General features: G+C 47.5%; 1 pseudogene; it reads left to right on the top strand.

Annotated features, from left to right (window-relative positions):
- The first annotated feature begins 8,879 nt into the window (after window positions 1-8,879).
- On the top strand, window positions 8,880-9,698 carry LOC130022092 (60S ribosomal protein L7-like; annotated as a pseudogene).
- Window positions 9,699-23,267: the final 13,569 nt, after the last annotated feature.

Here is a 23,267-nt window from a genome sequence, read left to right as displayed (position 1 = left end):
TCACAACCGGCAGATTCAGGGCTTACTCCTAGCTTGGCACTCAGGGATCACTCTGGTAGGGACCATATGGGATGCAGGGGATGGAACCTGGGTTGATCGCATGAATGCTTAAAAGTGCTTACTCGCTGTACTATGGCTCTGGCCCTAAGAAAATGTGCTCCTAGCACACCCAGGGTGATCCCTGAGCAAATGCCCTTACTCCTGAAAAACCAAAACTTTCTTGCTTAAAAAAACACAACCCTTTACTCTTGTTGGATTAGAGTTCTAAACAATTTAGGTTTAACATTGGTCCATCATTTCTCCTCTGCTACAAGGAGCTTAGGCTTACTGAGTAACACCCATCCCAATGCTCCTGAATCACTCCCATTTCCTTAGTACTCATCTTTAACTTCCAGGTGCTCTGCTTCCCCTATGCACTAATCATCCATTTCCCCTAACCAGAACCTGTTAATCGTAAAGTCAGATTCTTCAGAGATCTCTGGATTTTGTATTTGTAAGTGAAATTTTGACTTTTTCTTTTCTTTATGTCCTCTGCAGTTTACTTTAGACAAATATCCATTTAGCTCCTGGACAAGGACCAGTGAAGTCTCATGTTGGGAAGATCGGGATGGCCATGCCCCAAGCGCTCAGCTTTCTATAGCAAAGGAAGACAATGTTACGCTTTTGTAACTCAGAGTTAATTGACTCCAGATACTATTTACTCCTGGGCATTGTCATATTTATGAGACTTAAGCCTCAGCTGCCCATTGTTCCTAGCACCCCAAAAGCAAGAGACTGGATGAACCCAGGAGAGCTGTGAGCTACCCTGGCATTGAAAACGGACAGGTAAGCACCAAAACAAATTTCGTCATGACCCAAACATAAGCAACTGGATAAGGATCCTGCTGGGATTAGGAAGGACTAACCTGTCCTGAGGAGTGTAGTCTGGGATCTATAGGAAATATCCCCAATAGAGCCACCCTGTAAGCTTAATAGATCTCCTACAGTGACCCTTCAAAATGAACAGAAAGATTAAGTAGTCAAGATTGTTTAAATGAATATGGACTAAGAAAAGGAAAACACGTCCTTAGATGAAATTCTACCCTTGAGCTGATCTCCTTGCAGGGAGAGATTTTTGTCCAAAGAGAAGTTTCCACTGAGGGAAGGGCTTTACATCCATTGATTGTACAACCACACCTCTATGTATTTGCTACCCCTACTCCTGGGGAATGGGCTGGAGAAATAAAGGCTGTGGGAGAAGGGTGAAGAGAGGGAGTGAGGGGCAGTGGGAGACTGGTATAGATAGGCAGAAGAATGGGAATGAAGAGCAACTGATCACTGTGAGTTCACGAAGTAAAATGCGGGGGTGCTGTGAAGCGTTGGTGGTCCAGAGCCGCCTCCTCACTTCCCCAGGCTTTCCCAACAGAGAGAAAGACAGAGAGACGGGGAACCACAGACTGATGGTGAAAACGGCCCATTTAATGCGGAGCACCTACCATACTTATAGAACATCTGAAGGGGGGGGGGGGGGTTGAGGTAAGGACATAGGTGTGATTGATCATTTACATAGATAAACATTTCACTGTCACTGTCACTGTCCTCCCATTGTTCATCAATTTGCTCGAGCGGGCCCAGTAACGTCTCCATTGGAGACTTTGTTGTTACTGTGTTTGGCATATCAAATACATCATGGGTAGCTTGCCAGGCTCTGCTCGGTAGCTTGCTGGGCTCTCGAGAGGGGCGGAGGAATCAAACTCGGGTCGTCCATGTTGGCTGCGTGCAAGGCAAACGCCCTAGATAAACATTTGGCAGAGGAAATTCTCTTGGGGAGATTCACCCAAGGAGACACTCTGTCTCCCAGGGACATCTACATTGCTTTTACCTTTCCCTCTAGTTGTATACATTATCAACACTTGCAGTTGTTTGGATAAACACATTAAGAGACAAAGATCCCAACACTTAATTCTCTGGGCTCTGAGAGCAAGTAAGGCTCTTACCTTAAATGCCAGACTAAGTCCTCAGGCCAGTTCAGCTTGTCCTTCCCTATGGGGGTCCTGTCTCTTAAGCTGTAACAGTTTGCATCAAGATCATGCATTTCTGCTTTCTACAATGTCCCATTTGGATGCCAGGGTAGTTTCCCACTTGTTCCAGGTCCATCCAAGTCCCACGGCAGAACCTCCCTTTTGGGGAGTTAGGAACTACAGCAACTGAAGCATGAGTCAAGTAATTACGACCAAGCAATTATGCCCAGGAGTAGATATATTTCAGAGTCAATCAACTCCCAAATCCTTGGATTGATGGTCTTTTTGTGTTTTTAACCGAAGAACACTGATCTAAAGTAAAATATAAAAAGGCTACAGGGGAAACAGGAAAGCAGGTACAAATACACAGCACTTCAACTACTAAGCAGTACAAATACAAAGTTGAGAATTACCAGAAAGTTATGGCTTATAAGTAATCAAGACTGACTTGGGGAACTGAGACAACCAGAGGTAAAATACAAAGAAAAGGTTAAAGATAAACTTTTAACTAAATTAGGGATGTTAGCAAGGACATGATAAGCTTCTCTGAGAGGAGGAAAATGGGCAATTCACAGATGAAGCCTAAAACACTTTGGGTTAAAATCCAACAGATCACAACAGCCTGAACCCTGTTTCCTTCTTCGATCCTCTGTCACCCTTCATCGGCCAGGGTGGGGAGATGAATCATGGCCATCAAATGCACTCCACGCATGCTACATTACTTGAACACAACTCTCAGTACTCAGTGTAACAGTCGGGGGTAGCCTGATCAGGGAGAGATGAAGAGTCAGGGTGCAACTCAACTTGATCTTAAGGTACAGAAATTCTACATGTTAGGAAAAACAATGAGCCAGAGAGACAGTAACCTGGGAGAGGCACTTCCCTTGCTGACCCAAATCAATCCTTGACATTTCATATGACCCCTAAAGCACCATATCTCTGTAGCACTGTCATCCCGTTGTTCATCTATTTGCTCTAGCAGGAGCCAATAACATCTCCATTCATCCCAGCCTTGCGATTTTAGCAGCCTCTCCTTACTCATCCTTCCCAATGGTGCCATATTGGAGGCTCTTTTCAGGGACAGGGGAATGAGACCCATTGTTACTGTTTTTGGCATATCGAATATGCCATGGGGAGCTTGCCAGGCTCTGTCGTGCAAGTGGGATACTCTCGGTAGCTTGCCAGGCTCTCCGAGAGGGAGGGAGAATGTACATTTTACATATATTAAACATTTTAAATATATCATTTTATTTATATTAAATATATAAAATGTATTAAATAAACATATGAAATATATTAACCCTAAAGCACCGACGGAAATAATTCCACAGTGCTGTCCCTGGAGTAAGCCTCGATCTTCCACAGATTTGCCCAAAATACAACCAAAAATAGCACAAAAGCAAATTTTCATTTGCAAGCCACAACCATCCCTAGGACTGCGTCCCCAGGATGGCCCTGGACATCAAGGCTACTACTGAACAGTGACCCAGGGATACAGGGTCATTTGCCTTTGGGGAGCTGCCACCCTGTCCCTCAAAAATGAACAGGTCTTTTATTTTTTTGGAGCCTCCACCGGGGATACGAAGGAGAAACTTCTGGCTCTGCACTCAGGAATCCATCCTGGTGGAGCTTGGAGATAGGACTTGGGTGGGCCACATGCAAAGCAAACGCCCTAACCGCGGTGCTATCGCTCCAGTCCTCTAAGTGAACCTGGAGGTTCTACAAAAACAATGTTCGGCCAAAGGATCCAGGACAGGGCCCAGCGAAGCCCAGTGTTGGGAGGGTCGGGACCGCCGCCCCTTCCCCTCCCCTCTCTGTAACCACCGCGCTCATGCCCACGCCCACCCGCCAGTGCCCATTTCCAGAGCTGGAGGAGACTGTGGCCGCAGTGGATCCCCAGGATAACGCACTCACACCCTCTATCGCTGCGCTCCAGTACAGCCCCCGCTATACTCATCAAAGCTCCGCGTCCCCAAAAAGTCACCGCTGCACCAAAGGAATGACTGAAAGAGAAGCGCGAAAGTGCCCCCCAAGCTGGCGTTGCCCCTCCACTCACAGTGACGAGATTGGGAGGCGTGAGGTGCTAACGGGAGGCCGCTTGTGTCCTGCCACAAAAGCAGCCCTCACAGACCCCCTTCAACGCAAGACAGCCACTGCTCCCTTCACCCCGTGACAAATGGAGCCCTGATCCAGTGTCTGAAGCAAGCACCCTAAAAGCCCTGCTGTGATGTCACTTACACTTCTGCAAGCAGCCAGACATCAGGTGCACAGGAAACCACTAGAACAAAGCAGGTAAATGTGTACTGCTGGCTGGGCCAGAGCGATAGCACAGTGGACACGACATTTGTCTTGCATGCAGCTGACCCAGGTTCAATCCCCGGCATCCTTTATGGTCCCCCAAGCACTGCCAGGAGTAATGCCTGAGTGCAGAGCCAGGAGTAACCCCTGAGCATCGCTGGGTGTGACCCAAAAAGAAAAGAAAAAAAAAGTGTACTGCAAGTGGAATGGGCTCACATAAAGGAGTGGAGAGGTGGTGGCTAGTGATCAGTCACAAAGTGGGGGTCTGGAAGAAGGAGAAGTCCCCCAATCCTGTAATAGCAGTGACTCTGTAGCCAGCCCTGCAGATGCAGAGAGGAACTGATCTAGTAACAACCTAGAGAGCTGGAGAGACACTGGAACAGGAGGAAAGGCTTCTACCCCTTAACAACACGAGAGCAGTGGACTCTTGCCTACAAGGAAAACCCTAGGAGACAGTTTCAGAAACAAGATTTCAAACCAAGAGTATGTGGCCAGGGGCTGGAGTGATAATAGATAGGGTGTTTGCCTTGCACGCAGCTGACTTGAGTTCAATTCCCAGCATCCCATATGGTCCCCTGAGCACCACCAGGAGTAATTCCTGATTGCAGAGTCAGGTGTAACTCCTATGCATCACCGGGTATGACCCCAAAAAAGAAAAAAAATACGTGGCTAGAAGGGTAGTGCAGTGGGTTGGGCACTTGCCTTGAAATTGGTCAACCTGAGTTCAGTCCCTGACATCCCCAATGGTGGCCTGGGAACCATCAGTAGTAACCCTTAAGAACTGTCAGGTTTCCCCAAAAACAAAAATATATAATTAAGTACATAAAACACAGCATATAGACCAACCCCCAGAAAGGAGGGGCTAGCAGGCAGCAAACCACACTGGTTACTCTGCAGCCTGGTTTGGCCTTTTGCACATATCTACATGGTGTTTACCATTCTGGTGAATATTAGATTGTCAGGATTTTACTGCTTTCAAAGTAAAAGTCTCAAAACATTATCCTCAATGTTTGTGTAAATCGAATGGAAACCTGAATACAAGGAGTGCAGATATGCTACAGCAAGTAAAGTGCTTCCTTGCACGCGGCTGACCTGGACACCAAATATGGACAGCACAGCGGGATGTCGCTCCCCAAAATATAACACAGAAGGGCCTGAAGAATGGAGGTTTGGCTGTCTATCCGAGGTCAAAAAGTTCTCTGCAGCAACATGGTTAATCTCTGCCATGATCCCCCGCAATCCAGGACCTCTGAGCCAAGCCAGAGTCACAGCAACGAATGAAACCATGGTGAGCCTTGACAGTACCCAGCAAAATGCAATTTTTGCACCTATTTATCTATTTATTTATTTTTGCTTTTTGGGTCACACCAGGCAATGCACAGGGTTTACTCCTGGCTCTGCACTCAGGAATTACCCTTGGTGGTGCTCAGGGTACCATATGGGATGCTGAGAATTGAACCTGGGCCGGCTACGTGCAAGGCAAACGCCCTACACTCTCTGCTATTACTTCAGCCCCCACCTATTTACATTTTATTTAATTCCTTCCACCTTGCTTTATCACTAAGACTCATTATTTACCAGTTAGCATAACGTGAAGGCCAAATGCCAGGACATTGTCATAGCCATGGTCCAGGTGATAATCAGCAAGTACCTTTCACTTATGGTACTAGTATCACAGGAAGCTGTCACACATAACAGGATTATTTCCTTCCTTATTGTACTTCTGTATTAATCCCCCACCCACTTGTTGAAACTAAAATTGTTTTACCTCAGGGCCCTGTTCTGACCCCGGTCATTGTTATTAGGGAAATGATTGATCCAACATAACTTTTATATTTACTAAGGCTTCAGGGGAACACAAAAGCCTTCCTATATTCCTTACCCACATGATTTTTTCCAGTATTCTCTTATGCCTTTAAAGGCTGCAGGTGCGAATGGTGGACTTCCCATGTTGTTCTTACATATATGTACGTGATTATATATGTGTTGTGGATATATGTGTGTGTGTGTACATATATATATATATATATATGTAGTTACTATGTTTGGCATATCGAATACGTCACGGGTAGCTTGCCAGGCTCTCCCGTGCAGGCGAGATACTCTCGGTAGCTCGCTGGGCTCTCCGAGAGGGGCGGAGGAATCAAACTCGGGTCGGCCACATTGGCTGCGTGCAAGGCAAACCGCCCTACTGCTGTGCTATCGTTCCTATATATAGTTTCTCCGCAGTGTGAATTCTATGCACAGTAAGGCCTGCGGATCCAGTAAAGGGCTCTCCTTTCCGCACTCCTGGCATATATAAGGTTTTACTCTAAAATGACTTTTCATATGCGTAGTAAGGGCTGAGGGCAAACTGAAGACCTTCCCACATTTCTTACACTTAGGTTTTTCTCCACTGTGAATTTTCCTGTTCAGAAAGTTATGCTAATAGTATGAAAGTCTTCCTGCAGTAATTACATATGTAAGGCCTCAATCCTGGATAAATTTTTATACGCAAAGCAAAGCTTGTGGATTGAGTTAAGATCTTCGCATACCCTAATATATTGTTCTTTTCGAGTATGAATTTTCCTATGTTTAATAAGGAGTTAAGGGGAAGTAAAGGCTTTGCCAAAGTCTTTACAAACATAAGGTTTGTCTGCAGTATGAAATTTTCTGTGCCTCAAAAGGCTTGCAGAATAAACAAAGGCCTTGACACACTCCTTACATATATATATGGATCCATGCAGTGTGCGTTTTCTTGTGGACCAAAAAGTTTGATTAGAAAGAGAAGACCCTCCCACAGTCATGACATAAATAATGTTTCATTCCTGTATGAACTCTTCTATGCTCAGAAAGAACCTGAGAAGACATGAAAGGTCTTCCCACCTACCTCACATATATAAGGGTTTTCTCCGATACAAATTTTGTGAAAACTAAGACTTCAGGGATAAGCAAAGGCCTTCCCACATTGCTCACACATGTAAGTTATCTCTCCAGTGTGAGTTTTCCTGTGCACTCAGGCTTGTGGAACAAGCAAAGACTTCCCACTCCATACAAGCATATGGTTTCTCTCCAGTGTGACTTTTCCTGTGCATACTAAGGCATATGAGTCAGATAAAGGCCTCGACACATTCCTTACATGCATGCGGACTCTCCAGTATGAAATCTCCTGTGTATAAGGTAAGAGGATCCATCGAAGGCCTTCCCACAGTCCTTACACTTAAGCGTTTTCTCTCCTGTGTGGATATTCACATAGTCCCACCGGGGTGACACTGGACTCAAGAGTTTGTCCTCAGTGCTGGCATTCCTGGGAATTCTGAGCACTGTGGGTTTCTAAGGAACGTGATGGTGCTGAGAACATGTGAAGGCTCCCCCACATTCCTTACACGTGAACAGGTTCAGTTCACAATGACTGCCTGTGGGCCTGTCAGTGTGAGAGACACACTATAAACAGTGTTCCTCTCCCACAGACGGGGGCTGTCCCACTATGGAGGGGTTGTGTCCGTTGACTGAGCTGAACACATCCAAGGATCTTTTCCCAGAGAAAGGCTATGTCAGAGCGAGCATACTCTCACCATTTTCATCACCCTCAGAAGACAATGGACCTGTCTGAGCATCCCCATGGGGATGAGGGCAACACTGCTCACTTAAGCCTTTATCACAGTGTGCAGAAAGAGACATTCTACCAGGGCTGGCTGCTTCCACATAGAACAGCAGAGAAGGATTCCAATATTGCTCTATGCCACGAGAGTTCTCAGGTCAAAAGAAATCAAACTCTTCAGGAAGGTAGCTGGTGGGGTATGAGACAATGAATATCTTGGGGAAGTAATTAATCAAGATGGGGCTGAAGGCAACGACTCTGAAGCCAGCCTTCAGGATTCAGAGACGAACTGACCTCGTAGAAACCCAGAGAGCTGGAGACACTGGAACGGGAGCAAAGGCTGGTAAGAATATCAGAGAGCACAGTCCGGCCAACGCTCTAACCCTTGACAACACACAAACAGTGGACTCTCAGCTACAAGGAAAACCCAAGGAGGCAGTTTGAGAAACACGATGTCAAACTGAGAGTATCAGGCTAGTGGGTTAGGTGCTTGCCTTGCATGCAGTCAATCTGGGTTCAATGTCCAGAATCCCAAATGGTCCCCTGAGCACCATCTAATAGATGGATGGAATTTTGCTCCATCCAAACATAAATGTTTCCTTTTTTCCTTCTAAGATTAGTGAAGTGACATGGGTGGGATCCAGGAATGTGACCAACCTTTTGAGTATTCACAGGTAAATGGAATGGCCTGCCGGGATCTGGGGAGCTTGGGAGCTGACCCATATTCCCACTTGTAAAAGATTTCATCATCCTCTTTTCCGACTGGAGCGATAGCACAGTGGGTAGGGCGTTCGCCTTACACGCGGCCAACATGGCCGACCCGAGTTCGATTCCTCTGCCCCTCTCGGAGAGCCCGGCAAGCTACCGAGAGTATTCGATATGCCAGACACAGTAACAACAAAGTCTCCAATGGAGACATTACTGGGCCCGCTCGAGCAAATCGACGATCAACGGGAGGGCCTTTACCTTTACCTTTACCTTTACCTTTTCCGACTGGAACCATGGAGGGCGCAGAAGAGAAGAAAATGAGGGTCCCTGCTAAGCTGGCAGCAGCAGCCACCGGAGAGAAGGAAAAGAAGCTTCCTGATGTGCCAGAAACCCTGAAGAAAAAGCGAAAGAATTTTGCAGAGCTGAAGATCAAACGCCTGCAAAAGAAGTTTGCTCAAAAGATGCCTTGAAAGGTGAGAAGGAAGATGATCTACGAACAAGCTAAGCATTATCACAAGGAGTATAGGCAGATGTACAGGACAGAGGTTCGCATGGCTAGGATGGCGAGGAAAGCTGGCAACTTTTACATCCCTGCAGAACCCAAATTGGCTTTTGTCCTCAGAATCAGAGGTATCAGTGGGGTGAGCCCTAGGTCTGAAAGGTGCTACAGCTTCTCCGCCTTCGCCAGATCTTCAATGGTACCTCTGTTAAACTCAACCAGGCTTCGATTAACATGTAAGGATCGTGGAACCCTATATTGCATGGGGGTACCCAAACCTGAAGTCAGTAAATGAATTGATCTACAAGCGTGGTTATGGCAAACTCCACAAGAAGCGAATTGCCCTAAGAGATAATGCACTGATCGTGCAAACTCTGGGCATCGTCTGCATGGAGGATCTGATTCATGAGATCTAGACTGTTGGGAAGCGCTTCAAAGAGGCAAACAACTTCCTCTGGCCCTTCAAATTATCTTCTCCCCGGAGTGGGATGAAGAAAAAGGCCACCCATTTTGTAGAAGGTGGAGATGCTGGCAACAGAGAAGACCATATCAACCGGCTGATTAGACGGATGAACTAAGGTATCTACCATATTTTTATAATCTGGTCAGTTAATAAATGGTAAGGTAAAGGTAAAGGCCCTCCCGTTGATCATCGATTTGCTTGAGCGGGCCCAGTAACGTCTCCATTGGAGACTTTGTTGTTACTGTGTCTGGCATATCGAATACATCACGGGGAGCTTGCCAGGCTCTGCCGTGCGGGCAAGATACTCTCGGTAGCTTGCCAGGCTCTCCGAGAGGGGCGGAGGAATCGAACTCGGGTCAGGCATGTTGGCTGCGTGCAAGGCAAATGCCCTACCGCTGTGCTATCGCTCCAGCCCAGAAAGGCGTGGTGGCGCGCGCCTGTAGTCCCAGCTACTCGGGAGGCTGAGGCCGGAGGATCGCTTGAGTCCAGGAGTTCTGGGCTGTAGTGCGCTATGCCGATCGGGTGTCTGCACTAAGTTCGGCATCAATATGGTGACCCTCCGGGAGCGGAGGACCACCAGGTTGCCTAAGGAGGGGTGAACCGGCCCAGGTCGGAAACGGAGCAGGTCAAAACTCCCGTGCTGATCAGTTAATAAATGATTGCTTTTAAAATAAAAAAAAAAGATTTCACCATAAATCCCCTTCCATCCTTTCAAATGACATTCTATGCACAGTAAAGTTCATCTAAATTGTCTCCAATTGAGACCAGAACAACTGTATATCGGGGAAGGGTGTTGCTTGCACACAGCCGACCTGGGTTCAATCCACAGGATCTTATAGAGTTTCCTGGAGCACCAACAGAAATACCTGGGTGCAGAGCCAAGAGGAACCCCTGAGCATTATCAGGTAGGATCCAAATAGACAAAAAAAAAAATTTAATTAAAAAAATAAATTATCTCCCATTCCACCCCATAAAGGAACCTTGCCAGGGCCATTTTCCTGAGATGACACTTTGGAAAATTATTTATCCTTTATACATACACAAATATAACAATATCAGAGATGATACAGGGGGTGGGCTGGAGCGATAGCACAGCGGTAGGGCATTTGCCTTACAAGCGGCCAACATGGCCGACCCGAGTTCGATTCCTCCGCCCCTCTCGGAGAGCCCGGCAAGCTACCGAGAGTATTCGATATGCCAGACACAGTAACAACGAAGTCTCCAATGGAGACGTTACTGGGCCCGCTCGAGCAAATCGACGATCAACGGGAGGGCCTTTACTTTTACTTTACTATACAGGGGGTAAGGAGCTAGTCACACACGGCCGTCCTGGATTCTAACCACAGTACCCCATAATGGTCCAGAGTCCCCCAGGCATGGATGCCTGAACTCAGAGTCAGGAATAGGGCCAGAGAACACCAGCTTCTCTCCAGTATGCTTTCTCTTATGATAGTAAGTTCTGAGAGATGAAGGCCTCCCACGAATAAACCTATCCCTCGACCATGCGGCCGCGAACACGACATCTCATACCTCACACTACTCATACTCCAAGAGTAGTGTACCACATTTGATGTGGTTTTAAAGTAGGAGGCAACCAATTTTATTTATTTATTTATTTATTTATTTTTTGCTTTTTGGGTCACACCTGGCGATGCACAGGGATTACTCCTGGCTCATGCACTGAGGAATTACTCCTGGCGGCGGTGCTCAGGGGACCATATGGGATGCAGGGAATCGAACCCGGGTCGGCCACATGCAAGGCAAACGCCCTACCCGTTGTACTATCACTCCAGCCCCAAAGGCAACCAATTTTAGAGGGAAATATATTTTTACAGATTAATGTAGAGATAGAGAGAGAGAGAGATATAAGCACACAAGACTCAACCCTTAACAACATATCAGTAATCGCTTATGTAAGGGCTTAATAGCCCCTGGGTGAAATACAACAATCTTTACACACTCTCTTCTAACGAAAGTTTTTTGGAGCATTTTCAGTGGTTTATTCATAAGATAGAATGCAAAATAAATTATTTTGGTTCTGTTTTGGGGCCGGGGTTGGGGTACAGGATGGAAACATCCAAAATATGGTGGTGGGAGGGTGTAATGGTGGTTGGATTGGTGATCGAATATTAAATGGAATCAAATATTGTGAACTACTTTATAAAAATAATGTAAAATTAAAAAAAAATTTTTTAAAAAGCAATGATGGGGGCTGGAGTGATAGCACAGCGGGTAGGGCATTTGCCTTGCATGCGGCCAACCCAGGTTCGATTCCCAGCATCCCATATGGTCCCCTGAGCACTGCCAGGAGTCATTCCTGAGTGCAGAACCAGGAGTAACCCCTGAGCATCGCCAGGTGTGACCCAAAAAGCGAAAAATAAATAAATAAATAAAATAAAAATAAAAAAGCAATGATAGGCTTGGGCCAAAACACTGAACACAAAACACACGACCCCCAGGGCCCATAATCACTAGGGATGAGAAGAGGACACTCAATGTCTAGTGAGCAACTCAAAGTTGTGTGTGGACATTTGCGCCTAGAGGACTCTAAACTCAAGTTCAGGGCTGCCCCAAATTCCTCTCAAAGCAGGCAAAAGTGACCTGACCCCCAATACTTCTGCCAGACCCAAAGATCCTCTGCTCCATCTCCCTGGTACTGGCACATGCCCAGACTGCACACAAAGCAGTGAGTGAACGTGAGGATGTGCGACTGAGCAGGTGAGGCTCTCCAGAGCAGGAAGCACAAAACAGAGGAAACGCATGTCCTCAGTTCCGAGTCACTGTAGTGGACAGAGTACATATGGGGCCATGTGGCCCAGGAGCTATGATGCCCGTTAGGGGTGAATCCAGAGCAGAGAGCAAGAGGAAGCCCTGAGCACCTCCACTGTGGTACAAAAATAAATCCGAAAAAAGAGCGGATAGGGCTGGTGACCCTGGCGTCCCATATGGTCCCCCAAGCACTGCCAGGGGCAATGCTGGAGTGCAGAGCAAGGAGAAACCCCAAGAATCACTAGGTGTGGTCCCCAACCTTCCCAAACAAAACAAAGTCAAAGAGGTCAGTCTTGGATCTGCGGCACCACACAGAGTACGAGAACTGGCAGGGATGAATCTTGAGCACTAAGCTGGGAGTACTCCTCAATGGAGTACTGTAGGATGACAATGCTTTGTCCTTCCTCCACTAGCTTAGGTTTATCTGGTTACACCCATCACAGTGCTCCTGAGGCATTTCCATTCCATTGTGTTTATCTGTAAACATTCTTCCCTATGTTCTCCTCCCCAACCAGTTCATCAGCTTTCCCCCTAATCAGACTCTGTAAATTTGTAAGGTCAGATTCCTCAGAAGTCTATGATTTTATATGTATGAGTGAAATATTGCCTTTCTCCTCTCCTTATGCCTTATGAATAGTTTACTTTAAAGCAATGCCCTTTTTGTATAGATACAGGAAGACCGTTAACATTATGCTTTGTAACTTAGGATTTGATTGGCTTTGAATATTATTCACTCCCGGGCATCTGCTTTCTCGACTTAAGCCTCAGTTGCCCTTAGTTCCTAACACTTCAAAAGCAGGGTCCCGACGAGGGACTGAATAGACCCAGGACAAACGGTGAGCTACCCTGGCATCGAAATGGGCCAGGCCAAAGTGCCACGATTCTTAACTATAAGTTAAGAGTTTGATCATAGACAAATGCTGTCATGATCCAAAGTAACGACGAGACTAGGATCCTGCTAGGGGTGGGAAAGACTATCTGGCCTGAGCACTGTAGTCTGAGATCGAGATGGCCCTAGGAGGGCAATTCTATAAGTTTAAGATATTTCTTACTGTATCCATACAAAATGATTTATATTATATATGCTTATATGCTTGTCGGACAAGGAGAGGAGAAACATACCCATAGGATTCAGTTCTAGGGTGGGTTGTCCTGCTGAGAGAGGATCTGTCCTAGGTGCGGCTTTCCCTGAAGGAAAGAATTCTACCCCTATTGATTGTGACCACACCTATGTATAATTCTTACCCCAACCCCTCATGCTTTGGGATTTAACTAGACTGTAAGAGTGGGCTGGGGGATCAGAAGGAAGAGAAAGAGGGATCAGAATCCAGACTCCAGAGAAGGAGGATGAGGGGGCGATGGAGAAGGAGAATGAAGTAGCATGAGGGAGGAAGAAGCGGAGGCAGAGGTGGAGAAGAGAGACTGATGTGGACGGAGAGAGGATTGGAATAAACTGCGACTAAGACCAACCAGTCTGGCCCTCGTTCCTTCCTTTGCCTGCCCATCGCCATCGACCTCCCCGGGGTGGGGGAAGAAGGGTGAGACTACCAAACCGAACGTGGGCAGCGGGAGAGATGGAGCCACCACTACTGTGTACCATGCCCCTTTTTGAGTTTACACAGAGTAAGATCCAAACCCAAATACAACAAAACAAATAAACAAGGACAAAAGCAGCCTCAAAAACAGTAGAGCCACTGCTCCCTCCTGAAACAACTCTAGAGACAGTCAGCCTTGAAGGCCTATGTGCTCCTGTCACTGCATCATAACATTTTGTCACTTTCGTCCTCCCTGTGGACAGTGTGTCAGCATGACATCATCTTCTCCCACCTATAATTTCCAAAAATCCGCAGGAAGCTCCATGCAAAAATCTAGAAAAATTAGCACTGTGAGCGTAAGAGAGGTGCACAAACCCCAAGGTCCTGACCAGAAGTTTCTGCTTTGGAGTCTGAAATTGCTCTTAGAGAGGGCAGGGCAAGCAGCTGACCTGCTCTCCTACCTCCCGGGTCGTAGATCTACTTGAACTGAAAATGTTATGATATCTAAACATATAGTGCAACACAGAAGAATTAGGCCCCGGGCCAGAGTAACAGCATATTGGGGAGAGCACTTGCCTGGAACGCAGCTGACTCTGGTTTAATCCCCCAGATCCCATAAGATCCCCCAAGTCCACCTGGAGGGACTCCTGCGTGCAGAGTCAGGTTACTCCAGTACCCAGAGTACTGCTGGCTGTGGCCCCAAAACAAAAACACACAAGTAAAAAGTGAATTGTGTAGTTAATCAGAAAAAAGAACACAACTTTCTGGACTTTACGCAGCATACAAGCATTTTTATGATGGCTACAGAGGTAGCACAGATCACAAGGGGCTTGTCTGGCACACAGCTGACGAGGGTTCAATACCCATCACCCAACAGGATCCCCAAACCTAGAGTGATCGATGACAACAGAGCCAGGAGTAAACTCCTCCGGGTGTGGCCAACCAAAAATAAATTGAGGTGCCAGAACTACAGTCTGGTAGGGTATGGGCCTTGTACACAGCTGACCTGGGTTCAGTCCCTGGCACCACACTTGGTACCAAAAGCAGCAACTACAGGGTATGATCAGAAAAAAATTTTTTTTTGTTCATGACTCAACCTCCACCAGCCAGTTTTGGAGAATGCAGGTCAGACTTGGGTTTTGGAGCCACAGGTGGCAGATCTTTGGGCTCACCCAGGTGGTGCTTGAGGAATCCTGTGTTATGCAGGAGATTGTACCGTGGCAGGCTGCTTGCAAGGCCAGGGCCTGCACTCCTGGCCTATCATTGACCCCAAGAATTCAAAGTCTATGTAAGTACTGTGAACCTTATGAGAAGGATACAGACAGGAAACAGGGATGAGGCCCAGCTGGTAGAGGTCCAGGCAGGGCTGCTGGCACCTGCGGCCTCCCGGGGCAAACCTGAGCCAGAAGTGCAAACTGTAATTTCAAAGGTTTGCAGGGGCCAGAAAGAGCACACAGTGATTGGCAGGGCACTTGTCATGCAGGCGACAGACTCAACTTCACATCCGGAATCACCAAGGAGTGATCCCAGAGCACTGCTGGGTTTGGCAAAAGCCTGCACAGACAATCCCCCTCCTGCCCAAATAAAGGCAATGAGGAATTTATCTGCCAACAGCAGAGGTGTGAAATCTAGTAATATATTCGCAAGGGTCAGTCCTTTGGGTTTTTTGTTTTGTTTTGGGACCACACCCAGAAGTGCTCAGAGCTTACAGGCCAGGTTTTCAGACTATATGATTTTACTCCTATGGGTTCATGATTTTATAAAAGAAAATGGGGATTAAAAATTACACTTGGGGCCAGAGTGACAGTACAGTGGGCAGGGCGTTTGACTTGCACACAGCTGACCTGGGTTTGGTCCCTGATATCCCATATGGTTCCCCGAGCACTGCCAGGAGTGATTCCTGAGTACAGAGGCTGAGTGCAGAGCCAGGAATAAGTCCTGAGCGAGCATCACCAGTGTGACCCAAAAAGAGAAAAAAAAAAATTGCACTTATCCCAAATGAAAGTTTAAAGTCCATAATTTCACTCAGAGCCTCCACCCAACTGCTTCCTTTCCTCCTAACAGCCTCTTGTTCAAAGGACTCAAGAATGTTCATATTTGGGGCTGGAGAGATAGCACAGCGGGTAGGGTGTTAGCCTTGCACGCGGCTCATCCAGGTTCGGTTCCCAGCATCCCATATGGTCCCCTGAGCACTGCCAGGGGTAATTCCTGAATGCAGAGCCAGGAGTAACCCCCCTGCATCGCCAGGTGTGACCCAAAAAGCCAAAAAAAAAAAAAAAATGGAATGTTTATATTTAAGAGCTTCCAATTAAGGTATGAATAGAGGAGTAGGAGAGAATACACCAGACTGAAGCAGATATTGACCAATTGAAAGCCTGAGGGCCTTCCCTGGTACCCCTAGTCCCCTGAGCAGGACACAGACCTCAAGCACTGCCAGGTATGGTCCCAAATCTCACCTCATCTGCTCCCCAAGTAGTGAGACAGACCCAGGGAGAGGAGCTCAGGGGACTAAGCACCTGCTTTACCTTTGGGAGACATGGCATGGATCCCCCTGCATCCCAGACACACAGAAATCGGGGGACAGACTCTGACTATCTCCAAGTTTGTAGCAAACAGGGGAGGAAAAGATAGGAGAAATACCCCAACACCCAAAAAGAAGTTCAAAGAATGCTCATGGGTCAAGATAAATTCTGGAGTGGGAGGTTGCAGCCAAACCTAGTGATGCTCAGGGGACCCTATGGCATATCGGGGATAACCCTAGTCACCACAAGAAAGACAAACGCCCTCCTGACTATACTACTGACCACCCCTAAGAGTGAGACATTTAAAACCTATTGCAGCTGGTCCCTGGAAAACCCCTTTCTGCAAGTACTCACTTCAACAGCAGGGCACACCCCTGGTCTGGGAGAGATGGACAGTGAGGGATGCTTGGAATCTTGACAGGTGAGGCAGAAATTCTTTTTTCTGAGGAAATATAATCATACAGGGTTAGCAAAGATAGTAAGTTGACAGGGTGCTTTTCTTTCAAGCAGCTAAACCGGAGTCAATATGCAACAATAGTGCATACGCTCACTCACCCCATTCACTGCTAAAAATGATGCCTGAGCTCAGAACCAAGAGTATGCCCTGAGCACTGAGTGGTGCTGTGGCCCAAAAAACTACAATAAAATAAACTATAAATACATTTCTATGTAAAGGGATCAGAGAGATCATATAGCAGGTGAGGTGCCTGTCTTCCACTTGGCCAAACCGAGTTTGAATCCTGGCATCCCAATATGGTTCCCTGCACCCAGCCAGGAGTGATCCCTGAATGCAGAGGCAAGAGAAGTAACTGAGTCTTGCAGCTGTACTCCTCCAGACTAAATAATTCATTTAAATGAATAAAGGTGTGTGGTCAATACTGATCCTAAATTGCATTACTAGAGGGTTTAGGGCACACTCTAGAAGTCTCCCAGCTACTTCCTGCTAAGATTGCACATTTGGTTGCAAGACGCGCTGTGGCATGGCACAACACTGATGCACCCCTCTGGACCCACCCCCCAACAATGAGTTGTATTAAACGTCTACATCTTGGGGCCAGAGTGACAACATAGACAAATGAGCATTTGTTTTGAAGGCGGCCGATCTGGGTTTCATCTGGGCATCCCTGGCACCACTAGGAGTGCTTGCTGAATGTAGAGACAGGACTAACCAACATGCATCGCTGGGTGTGAACCAAAATGCAAAATAAGAGAAAGAAAGGAAAAAGCAAAGAGAAGCTCCCCACCTCCCTGAACTCCAAGAACCCATTGAATGCACAAGAACCAGTGAAAATCAAAGGCTCTGCCAAATGCTTTTGACCCCCAAGCACATGAAGAATATTCCCAGCCCCTCCCCCCATCCAGCCCGGCCACCCCCCAAGAACGACAGAACAGAGGGGAGGGTGTTTTTTCCTTCATGCTGCTGACCCAGATATGGGGTACCCCATGAGTGACCCCTGAACACTGCCAGTTGGGGCTCAACACCCCCCACGAGGAAAAAGAATGCACCCCCAGGTCCCTTTGATGAGGGAATCCCATGCTTTAGCCCTACTCCACAATCAGCCTAAGGAATGACAGGGGGCCAGGAACGGGATGTCCTGGGGACACTGCTGGGATGACCCACTACCCCTGTGACTGACCAGGTGCTGGTCGTCGCCCCGAAACTAAGATAACGCTGAGCTGCCCTCAGACGCCACATCATATCTGGGGGAGACTGAGGCTCCCTCTAGCTCTGACACTTCCTGCTTTGTGAGGGGCCCGAGCCAGCGATGGGTCAGCAGGGAGGGCGCTGGCCCCGCATCCCGACACCCCAAAGGGTCCTCGGATCCCCTCGGATCTGAGCGCCACCGGGAAAGGGTCTAAAACACATAAAATTTTAAAAAAAATTTTTTTCTCTTGTTCGTTCGGTTATTGTCCTTGTTTCTGGAACTTTCAGAACGACCTTAGCGCTTCCAATTCGTTTTTCTCCTCGACCACGTGCTTCCTCTGCCCACCCACCTTTTTTGGGGGGTCTGGGGGGCTTTGCCCAGGGGTTACTCCGGGCTCTGGGCTCACTCCAGGCCGTGATCGGACGCTGTGGGGGGCCGGGATCGAACCCCGGCGGCCGCGTTCCCCCCTTATGCATCTTCCTAAATAAGTTCTACTTAGTAAAAACGACCGTTTTCCCCCCAAAATCAGTTTACAAATAAAAGAAACCTTTCGGCAGGAGCGATCGGTGCGTCCCACCACCCCGGGCCACCGTCCCGGGGCGACCCCGCCGCCCACCAGGCGGTGCCCGCGGAAGTTCAGGCGCTCAGAGCGATCACTCGGGCGGGCGGCGGGGAAACCGACGTTCCCGGACCCCCCCTGCCCCCCTGGGTGCCCCCTCACCCGCTCCTCACCTTCCCCAGCAACGCGGCGGACTAGCACTTCCGCCCCGAACGCCAAGACCCCAGGGAAAAAAGGACCCGGATTACGTGACGTCACCTGCACGTTTGCCCAGAGCCTTAAAGGGCCAGGCTCCAAATATTTCTCACCAGGTACTTTCCTGGTCAGAAAGGTTCATTTTTTTCCCCCGTTTCTGGGATAGGATCCGATGACCCGGACAGATGGGGGGTCGCCAGATGGAGAGTGACAGACTGAACAGATAGCATGTCGAGCAGAGAGTCTTTGTTTTCACGAAGGAAATAAAATTCACAAAGATACTTTGCAAACAGCCAACCAAGACCAACTCTCTTGAGTCCCCACGTTCATTTATATCGCACTGAAAGTCCAGGTCTTGAGTAGCTTCAACTGTTCCTTTTCACAATGATCGGAGTAGAGCTAGAAACTAAGTGAATCACATGTCCCAGAATGGGGTCGGGGTGGCCCAGAAGGGGACTCAGGGATTGGTGATGACTGGGAAAAAATATTCGTGTAAGTAAAAAATCCTGTGTCTGTATGTGTGTGTGTTCAGAGCAAATGGTGCTCTCCAGTTATTCCTTGAGAGCTGTGCTCAGCAACTCTTCAAACAGTGCTCAAGGTCTACAGTGCCGTGAATTCAACAGGGTTCTACATAGATCAGACACATGAACAGAAAGTCCCTTAACTGCTGTGCAGCTGAATAGTCTTTTAATATTTTAGTAGCACTGTAGCACTGTCCTCCTGTTGTGCATCGATTTGCTCGAGCAGGCACCAGTAACGTCTCACAACAAATTGTGAGACTTGTTGTTACTGCTTTTGGCATATTGAATATGTCCCGGGAAGCTTGCCAGGCTTTGCCGTGCGGATGAGATACTCTTGGTAGCTTGCTGGGCCCTCAGAGAGGGGCGGAAGGAGTGAACCTGGGTCAGCAGTGTGCAAGGCAAATGCCCGACCCGCTGTGCTATCGCTCCAGCCCCAATATTTTAGTACTATATGAATTATTAAGCTAGAATCCTTCAAAATTTGAACCAGCAGGCAAGAAAAACTGTATAGCAGGTGTGCAGGAGAAAGCCTCTTTTTCAGACATGTTGGTCTATTGTTCAGCTATGATGATTTGGTGTTTGTTACAGTAAGAATATGAAATTTAGTTTACAAATTTACTTCTTGGTTAGCGGAGTTATTCCATAAACATACTGAATTTCCTGAACCACTACACTAGGGTGCCAGATCGTCACAGAGTGCAAATAGGAACAATAGGTTAGGGTTCCCCAAAAGTGAGGTGATAAAACATCAGTAGCTGCTTTTCCTTACTCTTGTAACTATGCTTGCCTCACCATGCTTACATAAATTTATAGGATACCAAGATGTGGGCCTGGTGAGTTAAATAAATTTTGTGGGTGCTTATGAAAATAACAGGTGCACCAGAATGTGCTTTTTTCTAACTTTTTTCTAGCCTGTGCTTCTGCTGGGAGGCTGCTGCTCTTGCCTAGCAGGACAGCCCACCAGTTGGTGTGAATAAACACTCCAAATTTTGGACTTCATCCGAGATTTGATGGTGTGGTGGCCCCGACAAGTCCCTGGGATATCCGCAGAGGGCCTTCAAAGGACCTATTAGTGCTGACGATCTTCTCTCTGAGAGTCTGGGATGATGCAGCACAACCTCCCCTATCTTCAACTTCCCCTATCTTCCCACTAATACACTCTCACCTGTGTTAGAATGTAACTCTAAACATTTTAGGTTTAACTTTGGTATGTCCATTCTCCCTTGCCACAGGGAGTTTAAGTTTATTGGATTACACCCATCACAATGTTCCAGAGGCACTCCCATTCCTCTTTTTCTTGGAATATAGCTCTAAACATTTTAACATTGGTATGTCCTTCCTCCCTTTCCACGGGAAGTTAGGTTTACCACAGTGCTCCTGAGGCACTCTCATTCCTCTGTGTTTATCTATAACTTCCTTCTCCGTGCTTTGCTTCCCTATCACTTTTTTCTCCTAATCAGACTCTGATTCCTCAGAAACCTCTGAGTGAAATACTGCTTTTCTCCTTATGTCCTTTGTATAGTTAATTTAGAGCAAAGTCCTCTTTGTATAGACACAGGAAGACAGTTAATACTATGCCTTTATAACTTGGGAGTTAATTGACTCCGAATAATAATTCACACCTTGGCATCTGCTTTCTCGACCTAAACCTCAGTTGCCCTTAGTTCCTAGCATCCCAAAAGCAGGGTCCCAATGAGGGACTGCATGTGACTTCCCTGGCGTCGAAACGGGCCAGGCCAAAGTGTCATATAAGTTAAGAGCATGGTCATGGACAAATTCTGCCATGATCTAAAGAGTAACAACTACATTAGGACCATGCTAGGGTTAGGAAAAACTAATCTGCCCTGAGCACTATAGTCTGATATCTATAGTGAGATGTCCCCAGGAGAGCAATCCTATAAGCTCAATAGTATCTCTTACTGTGTCCATACAAAATGACTAATATTATTAAGGAGTAGAATTAAGATCGGGGGCAGCTGTAAGTAAAACAAGTGCCCTTTGTACCATTTTTAAAATTTTTTTTTCTTTTTCCGGTCACACTCAGTGATGCACAGGGGTTACTCCTGGCTCATGCACTCAGGACTTACTCCTGGTGGTGCTCAGGGGACCATATGAGATGCTCAGAATTGAACCTGGGTCGGCCGCATGCAAGGCAAATGTCCTGTCTGCTGTGTTATCACTTCAGCCCCTGTACCATTTGGGGGGGGGGAGGGGAATACACCTGGCAGAGTTCAGGGCTTGCTTTTGGCTCTGAGCCTGGAGGTCACTTCTGGTGGAACTGGGGGGCGGGGGGGGGCAGACATATGGGATGCTGGAGATTGAACCCCGGTCAGCAGCCACGTGCAAGGTAAGTGCTCTCCACTGTACTCAGCCCAAAGCCAGCACCTTCCTCACTGGTAAATTAATTTCTTGTGTGTGTGTGTGTGTGTGTGTGTGTGTGTGTGTGTGTGTGTAGAGCCACACCCAGTGGTACTCAGGATCCTTGGTGCTGGGGATTCACCCTGGGTTAGGAATAGCAAGCAGCTTCCTCATTGCATTCTCTCTCTGGCCCCATCTACTGGTTAATTCTTTTACAACTTTTTTTTTTTTTGAGGGGGGCGTCACACCCAGAGATGCTCAGGAGTTACTCCTGATTATATTCGGGAATTACTCCTGGTGGGGCTTGGGGGACTATAAGGGATGCTGGGGATCGAACTTGGATTGGCTGTGTGCAAGGCTACCCCCAGTTTGATCGCCATCCCCAAACAGTTTAGGGGCAAGTAGATGCCTCTCTGGGTGTGACCCTCAAATCCATCTTCCTGCAAAAATTATTTGCCAATTACTCATTGTTTTGGCAAAGAAAAGTGGGAGGTTTATCAGAAAATATACGGGCACACCCCTGCACCCCATATGGTCCCTTGAGCCCTAGTAGGAGTGATCTCTGAGCACTGGTATAGCCCCTAAACTGAAAAAAAAGGGAGGGAGGCTGGAGCAATAGTACAGCTTGCCTTGCACATGGCTTCCTGGGTTCAATCCCCGGCATCCTATATAGTCCCCTGACCACTGCCAGATATAATTCCTGAGCACAGAGCGAGGTGTAACCCGTAGGCATTACCAGGTGTTGCCCAGAAACAAAACAGAAAATACAAAGAGAGAAAAAGAAGGGGCCGAGAGATAATACAGTGGGTAAGGTGCTTGCCTTGCATTCAGCTGACCCGGGATCAATGCCTGGCATCCCATAATGTCCCCAGAGCTCGCCAGGAGTAATTCCTGGGAGCAGAGACAGGATAACCCCTGAGCACAGCCAGGTGTGCGCCCCCCCCCAAAAAAAAAGTGTGTGCAGGAGCCAGAGAGATAATACAGGAAGTACAGTACTTGCCTTGCATGCAGCTGACCCTGATTTCATGCCAATCCCGTGTGTTGTGTCTTAAGCACTGAGCCAAGAGTAGCCAGAGCACAAGCATGAGTCTGTGAAGAGCAGGTGAAGTTTGCTTTTGATTTGTTTTAGTTTGGGGACACACCTGGCAGTGCTCAGGGCTTTCTCCTGGCTTTACACTCAAGCATCACACATGGTGGGGCTGAGGACAGCCTATGGGATACAGGAATCGAACCTGGGTTGGCTGCATGCAAGGCCAGTGCCTCCCTGCTGTCCTATGGCTCTAGCCCCACACTCCCTGTTTTATTTCTTTTAAGGGAACTTAGCCTGGCCAAGTCCTAGCTCTGAATTCAGGGATCACTCTTGGAGGACTCAGGGGGACTATATGGGGTGCCAAGGGACCAAACCTAGGTCAGTCACATGCAAGGAAAACACTCTCTTTGCTGTACTGTCACTTCGACCTTACAGTTTTCCTCTTTTATTTTAGAGAATTTACATTCTCCATCCCTCTCAGAGAGCCTGGCAAACTACCGAGAGTATCCTGCCTGCACGGCAGAGCCTGGCAAGGTCCCCATGGCGTATTCGATATGCCAAAAACAGTAACAATAATGGGTCTC

This window comes from Sorex fumeus, unplaced genomic scaffold (genome assembly GCF_029834395.1).
Source record: "Sorex fumeus unplaced genomic scaffold, SorFum_2.1 ptg000019l, whole genome shotgun sequence".
In the NCBI taxonomy this organism is placed as follows: domain Eukaryota; kingdom Metazoa; phylum Chordata; class Mammalia; order Eulipotyphla; family Soricidae; genus Sorex; species Sorex fumeus.
The sequence above is the reverse complement of the archived record's forward strand: the minus strand, read 5'-3'. Positions and strand labels throughout refer to the sequence as shown.